The sequence below is a fragment of the Cibotium barometz genome, chromosome 32 (assembly GCF_041138505.1).
Source record: "Cibotium barometz isolate CiBa-2024 chromosome 32, ASM4113850v1, whole genome shotgun sequence".
NCBI classification, from domain to species: domain Eukaryota; kingdom Viridiplantae; phylum Streptophyta; class Polypodiopsida; order Cyatheales; family Cibotiaceae; genus Cibotium; species Cibotium barometz.
In genome coordinates, this window is record NC_141077.1 from 17500496 (window position 1) to 17511711 (window position 11216).

The 11216-nt window shown below is 38.4% G+C and overlaps 1 pseudogene; it reads right to left on the reverse strand.

Moving 5' to 3' along the window:
* Nucleotides 1-9378: 9378 nt before the first annotated feature.
* The window catches only part of LOC147619882 (uncharacterized), a 3053-nt pseudogene continuing 1215 nt past the window's right edge, over nucleotides 9379-11216 (reverse strand).

Below are 11216 nucleotides of genomic sequence, written 5' to 3' on the forward strand. Positions count from 1 at the left end.
GTACCGAACCCATTGTCATAATGTTTTTTGTGGGGTCAGTACCAAGCGTTTTGAAGTCCTCTAGAGTCCTATTTGTTTTATATTGCTTAGTACCGACCCCACTATGATAACGTTGGTCATGGGGTCAGTACCAAGAGATTAAAAGGCCTCTGGAATCCTGTTTGCTTTATATCGCTTGGTATCGACCCCATTGTCATAATGTTTTTTGTGGGGTCAGTACCAAGTGTTTCGAAGCCCTCTGGAGTCATTTTGTTTTATATCGCTTGATGGAGACCCCATTGTCATAATGTTTTTCATGGGGTCAGTATCAAGCGATTCAAAGGTCAGTATCGAGCCTTAATTGTTCAATATTTATAAAATTTCTCTCTACTTTTCATAATAGTAAATATTGACCAATTAAGGCTCGATAAGATTATTTTTTTAACAATTGAGGGTTCATGCACCTGATTGGGGAGTTGCTATTCCATTCATTATTTTAGCATCCCAATATAATTTAAGAGCGCAAATCTCTGTCCTAAAACAAGGTGTTTTGTTTTGCATAAGTGGATAATTAGTGCATTAAACTTGGGGATTATCAACAATTCTAGATTTAAATCAAATCTTGGGGGTGTATGTTTCAATACTATAAAGGGATTATACATTGGACTTGGTGAAAATAAAGTGCTAAGACCTTCCCTATTACATTATGGCACCACAGTTTTTGTAGAGAAGTTCACGAGTGAGAGTCAGAGGTCCATACATGGCAAGTAAGGTCAAATATTTGCTATAGTTTTTTAATGGGACTGTATGGATTCTAAGGTGAAATATTTGTTATGGAGTGTATGGAGTTTGAAATTGAGATGAATAGATAGCAAGTAAGGTCAAATATCTGCTATAGTTTGTTAATGGGAGAGAGGAGTGTATGGAGAGTATGAAATTTAGACGAGTAGATGGAACAGTAGAGATTAAAAAGATCTCTCCATCATTGCATTAGGATTGGGAGACACATTCATACACCACATTGCATCAAAGGGGAACTCCAAAGGGGCATGGGATGCATTAGAAAAATTATTTGGGGGAAAGGTTAGCCTTAAGATACATCTTTTTGGCTTATACATGAAAGTAAATGAATCCTTTCATGCACATGTCAAAAAAATGAAAAGCATAATGCATCAATTAGCTAGTGTTGGCTTCCCATTAGATGATAAGATGCCATTGCCATCCTTTGAAAAGCATTCCAAGTGAAGAGTTTGGTCCATTGGTGGCCACTTTGAAGAATCTTCCTGACCCAAATCTTGAAGCCATTGTAGAAACGCTCATGGAGGAAGGACAAAGAATCAAAGCTAGGATCACCCCAATAATGGGAGTACAAGCACTCTTCCATAGAGGACCAAGACTAGGACTAGTACCAAGACCATAACTAGGATCAAGAAGCAAGTTCAAGCATCACATTGTGGTAAAATGCGATATATAGCAAAGGTTTACTGGCGTTGACTTCAAGATGACACGACATAGATCATTTGATGTAGGATAATATTATAGAAAAATGCTACTAGTATCTTTATATGTTACATCTATATAAGGTGTCCCCTTGGGGCCTAATTGACGGGGCATTAGGAGAAATGTGGACTCAATTTTGGGACCTATAAGAAGTGCCAACTCAGCTTAGAGAGGGAAAATAAAAAAGGTTTAAAACATATCCAAAATTTCAATTGGTCTCATTTTTTACTATTATAATAGTAGGTTTAAATATATTAAAATATACATATTCTTTCAATGAGGTTTGATCATGAGGCAACATTCTTTGTTGGATGCACATAAAACTTGTCACAACCAAGATTTCACATATTTGAGGTAGTTATGCATTTAATAGATTCGAGGAAAGCTTTAATTATCATCTCGACCATGGGGGTTTTCCTGTTGAAACTTTAAAAAAAAGCGTCCTTACTAATCGAGTTAAATCTGAAGGCAGATGTGTGGATTTCACTGGACAAGATCTATGCATTCATGGAGAAAAAGAGCAGGAGCAATAGTGAGATAAAATTATTTGAAAACATATTAGAGACTTGGAGGAAGGCATTCATTGCAGGATGGAGTGATCAACATGTACCTCATTACATGGTAAGAACTTTAAAAACTACTGCAATCTCAATACTGTGAGACCAACTAATATATACATTTGATTTTTTTTCTGTTTTGTGATTGATTGCACCAAGTTTAATTCTTCTTTTGGCATGATTAATGGCGGCCAAAATATCAAAAATTTTGGCTTTTTCTTCTTCATAAAAGCCCATTACTCTCTAGTAATCTCCTTCAATACCCAATGTCAAAGGACGACACCCAAATTAAGAAGTTCTCAGGAGAGGGCTTCCACACTTGGCAAGTCCTTGTCAAGTACAAGATGATGTCCAAAGGTTTTCGGCCATTCATCTCCGGCACTAAGGTTATTGATCGAACTAAGGCTGAAGATATTGAAGATGATTAGAGGGCACAAGCCATCATCATGCTTCATCTTGATGAGGCTCTCATTCACCATGTGGACCAGCTCCCGACTGCAAAGGAGAAATGGGATGAGCTTGATAAGCTCTATGGAGCTCATGGTAAGAATTCCAAGATCTCGCTTAAAATTGATTTTTTCAGCTTGGAACTCAAAGAGGGAGACGGCATTGGAGCCTTCATCTCTCACTTGAAGGGCCTTATGGCTCAACTTGCATCAGTGAATCCGAGAATGGATGAAGAGAGAGAGAGAGAGAGAGAGAGAGAGAGAGAGAGAGAGAGAGAGTTTGCACTATAATATTTGGGAGGGGAGAGAGAGAGAATTTACACTACACCTTCCAAGAGAGTAGTTATGCTATAATAGTCGCCCAATAGTCGGGAGGGAGAGAGAGAGCGAGAGAGGAACGTGCCATAATTGCCTATAATACCCACATCTTCTTTTTTAAGATATAAAAGTGAATCATCATTCATTTTTTTAGTATAATAAAGTCTAGCTATTTCAAATTTCTTGGCCTTTCAAGCTGCTTTTGAGTCCACCTTAACATGCTTATCTCTACTTTTCATAATAGTAAACATCTAGTAAATATTGAACAATTAAGGCTCGATAAGATTATTTTTTAACAATTGAGGGTTCATGCACCTGATTGAGTAGTTGCTATTCCATTCATTATTTTAGCATCCCAATATAATTTAAGAGCGCAAATCTCTGCCCTAAAACAAGGTGTTTTGTTTTGCATAAGTGGATAATTAGTGCATTAAACTTGGGGATTATCAACAATTCTAGATTTAAATCAAATCTTGGGGGTGTATTTTTCAATATTATAAAGGGATTATACATTGGACTTGGTGAAAATAAAGTGCTAAGACCTTCCCTATTACATTATGGCACCACAGTTTTTGTAGAGAAGTTCACGAGTGAGAGTCAGAGGTCCATACATGGCAAGTAAGGTCAAATATTTGCTATAGTTTTTTAATGGGACTGTATGGATTCTAAGGTGAAATATTTGCTATAGTTTGTTAATGGGAGTGTATGGAGTTTGAAATTGAGATGAATAGATAGCAAGTACGGTCAAATATCTGCTATAGTTTGTTAATGGGAGAGAGGAGTGTATGGAGAGTATGAAATTTAGATGAGTAGATGGAACAGTAGAGATTAAAAAGATCTCTCCATCATTGCATTAGGATTGGGAGACACATTCATACACCACATTGCATCAGAGGGGAACTCCAAAGGGGCATAGGATGCATTAGAAAAATTATTTGGGGGAAAGGTTAGCCTTAAGATACATCTTTTTGGCTTATACATGAAAGTAAATGAATCCTTTCATGCACATGTCAAAAAAATGAAAAGCTTAATGCATCAATTAGCTAGTGTTGGCTTCCCATTAGATGATAAGATGCCATTGCCATCCTTTGAAAAGCATGCCAAGTGAAGAGTTTGGTCCATTGGTGGCCACTTTGAAGAATCTTCCTGACCCAAATCTTGAAGCCATTGTAGAAACGCTTATGGAGGAAGGACAAAGAATCAAAGCTAGGATCACCCCAATAATGGGAGTACAAGCACTCTTCCATAGAGGACCAAGACTAGGACTAGTACCAAGACCATAACTAGGATCAAGAAGCAAGTTCAAGCATCACATTGTGGTAAAATGCGATATATAGCAAAGGTTTACTGGCGTTGACTTCAAGATGACACGACATAGATCATTTGATGTAGGATAATATTATAGAAAAATGCTACTAGTATCTTTATATGTTACATCTATATAAGGTGTCCCCTTGACGGGGCATTAGGAGAAATGTGGACTCAATTTTGGGACCTGTAAGAAGTGCCAACTCAGCTTAGAGAGGGAAAATAAAAAAGGTTTAAAACATATCCAAAATTTCAATTGGGCTCATTTTTTACTATTATAATAGTAGGTTTAAATATATTAAAATATACATATTCTTTCAATGAGGTTTGATCATGAGGCGGCATTCTTTGTTGGATGCACGTAAAACTTGTCACAACTGAGATTTCACATATTTGAGGTAGTTATGCATTTAATAGATTCGAGGAAATCTTTAATTATCATCTCGACCATGGGGTTTTTCCTGTTGAAACTTAAAAAAAACGTACTTACTAATCAAGTTAAATCGGAAGGTAGATGTGTGGATTTCACTTGACAAGATCTATGCATTCATGGAGAAAAAGAGTAGGAGCAATAGTGAGATAAAATTATTTGAAAACATATTAGAGACTTGGAGGAAGGCATTTATTGCAGAGGATGGAGTGATCAACATGTAACTCATTACATGGTAAGAACTTTAAAAACTATTGCAGTTTCAATACTGTGAGACCAACTAATATATACATTTGATTTTTTTCTGTTTTGTCATTGATTGCAGCATATACTATATAATCATACACCATATCTCGCAAAGACATAGGGTTCATTGTCAATATGGTCAACTCAAGGCATGGAGAAGTCACATTACATGGCAAGAATAGGTTACTTTAAGCACACTAAACATGCTGGAGGTAAGAATCGAGCCAATAGTTTTTTTGAGTTACATAAATGGACTTACAGGAAATTGATTCACAAAGCAAAACAAAAAGACACATTCAAGTCCTCATTATTGACACGTGCAATACAATTAATTAATAAAGAAAAGCGACAGTGCGCTTGGAAATCAGTCAACTGCGAGAGAGCGCCATCAGTTGTGGCGTCGCTCAAGAGTTAGGGTTAGGAAAAGGTGGTCTAGATGAGGTGGTCTAGATGAGGTGGGCTTGATATTCTTTAGTGGTCTTCCTTCTTCATCTTCCTTTTCCTCTTCTTCCTCTTCATCTGCCGAGAGATCTATTTTTGGCATTTGCACCATTAGAGGCAACAGTTTCGACTGGCTTTTTCTTGTTCCTATATTTTAGATATCTTTTTCCATATGGATGCAATGTGTTTGGGTCTGTAATTCCCGCTACGATAGCATGCGTTGTATATGACAGGTAGTAGGGGCATCTTATTGCTTGGAAACCATACAGCTAGTAGATAATTGTCAACTCCTTCCTCTATCCAACCCATGTCTGCTTCACTAAAATTTGTTAAGGTAGCCAAGAAATAGTCTTCGCAAATATTGAAATGTTCTTAGTACCGACCCCACTATGATAACGTTGGTCATGGGGTCAGTACCAAGAGATTAAAAGGCCTCTGGAATCCTGTTTGCTTTATATCGCTTGGTATCGACCCCATTGTCATAATGTTTTTTGTGGGGTCAGTACCAAGCGTTTCCAAGCCCTCTGAGTCATTTTGTTTTATATCGCTTGATGGAGACCCCATTGTCATAATGTTTTTCATGGGGTCAGTATCAAGCGATTCAAAGGCCTCCGAAATCATGTCTGCTTTATATCTCTTGGTACTGACCCCACTGTGATAACGTTAGTTGTGGGGTCAGTACCAAGCGATTCTAAGCCCTCTGGACTCTTGTTTGTTTCATATCACTTGGTTCCAACCCCATTGTTATAATGTTTTTCGTGGGGTCAGAACCAAGCTATTCAAAGCCCTCTGGAGTCTAGTTTGTTTTATATCGCTTGGTACCGACCCCACAGTGATAGCGTTGGTCATGGGGTCAGTACCAAGCGATTATAAGCCCTTTGGACTCTTATTTGTTTCATATTGATTGGTTTCGACCCCATTGTCATAATGTTTTTTGTGGGGTCAGTACCAAGCGATTCGAAGCCCTCTCGAGTCAGTACCAAGCGATTCGTAGCCCTCTCGAGTCCTGTTTGTTTTATATGGCTTTGGTACCGACCCCACTGTGATAACGTTGGTCATGGGGTCAATACCAAGTGATTCAAAGGCCTCCGCAGAATCTTGTCTACTTTATATCGCTTGGTACCGACCCCATTGTCATAATGTTTTTTGTGGGATCAATACCAAGCATTTCAAAGCCCTCTAGAGTCCTATTTGTTTTATATCACTTGGTACCGACCCCACTGTGATAACGTTGCTCATGGGGTTAGTTAGTACCAAGTGATTCAAAGGCCTCCAGAATTATGTCTGCTTTATATCGCTTGGTACCGGCCCCATTGTCATAATGTTTTTCATGGGGTCAGTGTACCAAGCGATTCGAAGCTCTCTGGAGTCATGATTGTTTTATATCGCTTGGTGGCGATGCCATTGTCATAATGTTTTCCAAGGAGTCAATACCAAGCGATTAAAAGGCCTCTGGAATCATGTTTGCTATATCGCTTGGTATACGGACCCCACTGTGATAACGTTGGTCATGGGGTCAGTACTAAGTGATTCTAAGCCCTCTGGACTCTTGTTTGTTTCATATCGCTTGGTTCGGATCCCATTGTCATAATGTTTTTCGTGGGTGAGTACCAAGTGATTCAAAGCTCTCTCGAGTCTTGTTTATTTTATATTGCTTTTGGTACCGACCCCACTGTGATAACGTTGGTCATGGGGTCAGTTACCAAGAGATTCAAAGGCCTCCAGAATCCTATCTACTTTATATCGCTTGTTGGTACCGACCCCATTGTCATAATGTTTTTTGTGGGGTTAGTGTACCAAGGGATTCAAAGCCATTGGAGTCCTATTTGTTCTATATCGCTTGGTGGCAACCCTATTGTCATAATTTTTTCCATGGGGTCAATACCAAGAGATTCAAAGGCCTTTGAAATCCTGTTTGCTTTATATCGCTTGGTACCGATCCCATTATCATAATGTTTTTCGTGGGGTCAGTACTACCAAAGCGATACAATGTGCCTTGGAATCCTATTTGTGTTATATCGCTTGGTACTTACTTTTTTAAATGCGTTTCTCATCACACTTTGTTTATTTGTTTAGATGGCTCGTACCAGTGAACTACTTGGAGGCTTGAAAGACCTACTAAGTCACCGTAGGCACAAGGTAGAACAAGGAGGTATCAAGCTCACAGGGTAGTTTTGCAGGAGCTTCGTCGCATTGAGAGACACATGCAGCATGCGATATCCAGGCTCCCTTTCCAGAGGATTGTGCATGAGATTTGTGAGCAATGGAGTATTGGCATTCGGTGGCAAGCATCTGCATTATTATGTCTTCAAAAAGTCACTGAGGACTGGATCATCAAGTTTTTTGAAGATGCTTACTTTCTCGCTGCTCATACCCATAGGCTGACAATAATGCCGAGGGATTTTTATAACCTTCGTCGATTGCGGTATAGATATGACCAGATGCTTGGTCCTATTTCTTTAAACGATCCTTGAATGCGGCGTATCCTTACAGTTCCCCCCCTCCTTACAGTTCCCCCCCTCCATCCTTGTACAAGGCCATCTAAGAGCTCCCGTGCTCCTCACGATAGGGACACCCATTCTTCGCAGAGTAGGTTAAGACTAGAACACCCCAGTGATGATGCCCCTCAAGCAGAAGATGCAGATCGGATAGAGAGGGAATTAAAAGCATCAAATATCTGAGAATTGAGAGTTTTGGAGGCTGCATTTTCACTTCGGGGCCAAAGGCTTGTCAGGCCTCTGGATGGATACAATTTACATGTTTTGATGAATGACGCAATGGAAATCACAGAATAACATTCTCAATATTTTACTATGGTATGTATAGTATATATAATGCATGATGTATATAGTATGATGCATGACTGAGCTGTAAGTACCAGTGGACTAATTCTTTGTTCTTCTCATTGTTGCCTTTAGGTATTGTATATTACTACTACCAGAAGAGGTCCAAAACTGTACATACACTATGGATCCTCTCATTTCCGTAGCATTACAAAATGATAGCTCATCATTTTTGAGTGTTATGTCCTGGTTTGAACCAGTGAGCCTCGATTTGGCAAGACTTATTTTCAATCACGGCTTACCATGAAGAGTGAGTCTCATGTTAAGTTTTAAATTGACATCAAATATTTGGTAATATATATGTGTTTTCTTCAATAAAACCTATGTCCTCTTTGTTTTTTTTTCACCCGACACTAGAGTTTGCTTTTGTACAACATTGAGCAAAACACGTGTTATTTTGCAAACTCTGTTCAACAATATCATGGCCGCATTAGAGAGTAAGTCCCTATTGACATTTCCCTCTTCCACAAGCATGTAGATTTATTTAAGTAGGATAAGCTGATGCTTGTTTTTTCGACCTCTCAGATGTGCTCAAAAATTTGTATATGCATTGGAACATCCCTTAATGGAGCTGAACCTTGTACAAAACATGACATATCGTAGGATAAGGGTGCCAGTCCAGCTCGGAGATGTCACTGTGGATGGAGGACGACCCTAAATGCCTACCTTTGAATAAATTTTTTTCTTGATATTCCTAATGGAAGTGATGTTTGTAACATAGACTTTCATAATCTAACATAGCTATAATGTCCCTAACAAAGCTTTTCTCTATGTACAGGAAATAATTCTAAACAAATATGCTCCCTTGCATGTAGGACAGTTCAGGACCAAAGCTGTACAAAGAATTATTTTGGCTGTCCATGATCATGCAGAAGAAGAGATCAGGAGGACAGACGAATTCACAAGGGAAGCTGCAAAGAGAGTACGTTAGCGAGAGGAGGAGCGGCAAAGACAATTCGAAGCACATATGGCTGCCCTAAATGATTATGACAGGCTGCAAGTTGCGGTGGATGAATGGGTGCAATCTAGGAGGCAGGTCGAGATGCAGGCGGAGAGGGGAAGAGAAGAAAGACTATGGGAAGAAATGGAAAGCAAGAGGACCAAAATCGAAGGCCACCTTAGTCCCAAGCACAATCTAGTTCTCAATCCCACGGCGTTGCTTCCGTGCCCCAGAGTCTTCTGATTGACATCGACATCATTAGACTTTTATTTACATTAATTTTGTAAGAGACCTGACATTGTTTTGTAAAGAAACAAATCTTTCATATATTAAATTGCTTTTGGAGTTACAATGTTTTGATTGTCATCATTCAACGACTAATCAAGTGAATAGTATGAGAGACAGATTCTTTACAGAAAGTCATTTTCTCTTTTCGCCTTGGCACGTGTTTAAAAAAAGGGTTTTGTTAGTGGTATCTTACATAATGTTCTGTACAGCATACTAAATGGTGAATGTAAATATAAATGGTTTACTGTTTTAGTATCCATTATAAATGTATAATATTTTGGCAATTGTTCAGTCTCCTCGTATGTAAGGTCTTCTCTAATTTGAGAAAGAGATGTTTTAGATAGTGTGTTCAGCATTGTAAGCAATTGCCCTTCCAAAGATATCTCCATTATTACTAGAGGCGTATTCTCGGGATCTGACTCCAAATCTTGATCTAATGGAACAAGGTTGCCATTAACATAATGATATCTGGTGTAGTGAAAAGTTGCAATGAAGTTTTGAGAGCCAATAATGTACTTGCAAACTATTGACTTCTTCTCCAAAACAGAAATGATGGCTTCTGTCTTTCTCCTGTCCCAACCATTGTCCAAAAAGTCCAGTGCCTTACTTGACTTGCAAATAAACATTGTTGAAGTATTTCTTATTTCTTCATCAAAGAAAAAGTCAACAAACACTTTGATAGGCATAAAAATAGTAAGCTTGACATTCTTTGTTGCAATAGATGCCTTAAGAGACTTCTGTATGTCGTAATACAACCTGATCCTATAACTTTCACTAGTTTGTGAAGTTGGCAATGGCCAATCTTTGCTTCCAAATAAAGGGAGGGGTAATGGAGTCAAACGACCCCATCCAGAAGACGTGTTTGGTTCAAAATACTACATATCATAGAAAAATATGTCGTGGTCTGCAAGATCTCAACGTGTTCTTCCTTTATAAATTTGTTCTCCTACATATGCATGGAAAGCGTAAAAAATCCCACTTATGCTCAGGGTTTTTTTCCAGTCTATCCTATTGGATGGATAAATATCTGCATAAAACCAAAAGATTAGACATTTTTAAAACAACAATTAGACACTTTTAAAACAATAAGGAGACAGGATTGAATGGATAAACAACTGCATAATAACAACAACTAAACACTTTAAAACAAAAGAAGCTTTGACTGAGATACTACTCACAGTTGGGATGATATCGTGGAAGACCAGGAGGAAATGTTTTCACCCTCAAGTCTACCTGTTGGAAAACATGTTGTATTAGTACCTCTATCACACGCTTGCTAGATTCACATACCTTGAACTCTTTAACTTGTCCCTTGAATGGCTCCACAAATTCATTAGCATTTCTCCTCTTCCTCTTCCTTCTCTGTAAAAGTACCCAGCTCCCGATTGTAATTGTAGATGGTATCCATGTCCCATCGTCCGTATTATAACTATGAAATACAGCAATAGCTAAAATGCCAGTACGAGGCTTTCTATATAGGTTGCCATTTTGTGTAGCAAAAGACACACGGAAGAAGAAGATGAGAGCTTAATTTGGAGGAGACTTAGAAAAAGAAAGAATCACTATGTTGGAGACGAAGAAGATCAGAGCTAGTTTTGGGAGGAAACCCTTACTCAACTTAAGATAACTACCACTATCTTTTAGCTTATGTGCAAAGATTCGGTAGTATTATTTAATTATTATTTTAAGTTGAGTAAATGTTATTTTAAGATATATTTTGAACATACTTTTAGTCTATTTACTTGAATTCTTGCTTTAAAATGCCGAATTTCTCCGTTTACGGAAGCCTCTTCCTCATTGGTTGAGCGCCACTCTCTCTCTAAAACTAAAAGGCCCAAAAAGTAGCCCACATTTCTCCTAATGCATCATTAGTTGGGTATTCTTGTCTAAGAAGACAAGACATAGATCATTTAGTGTAGG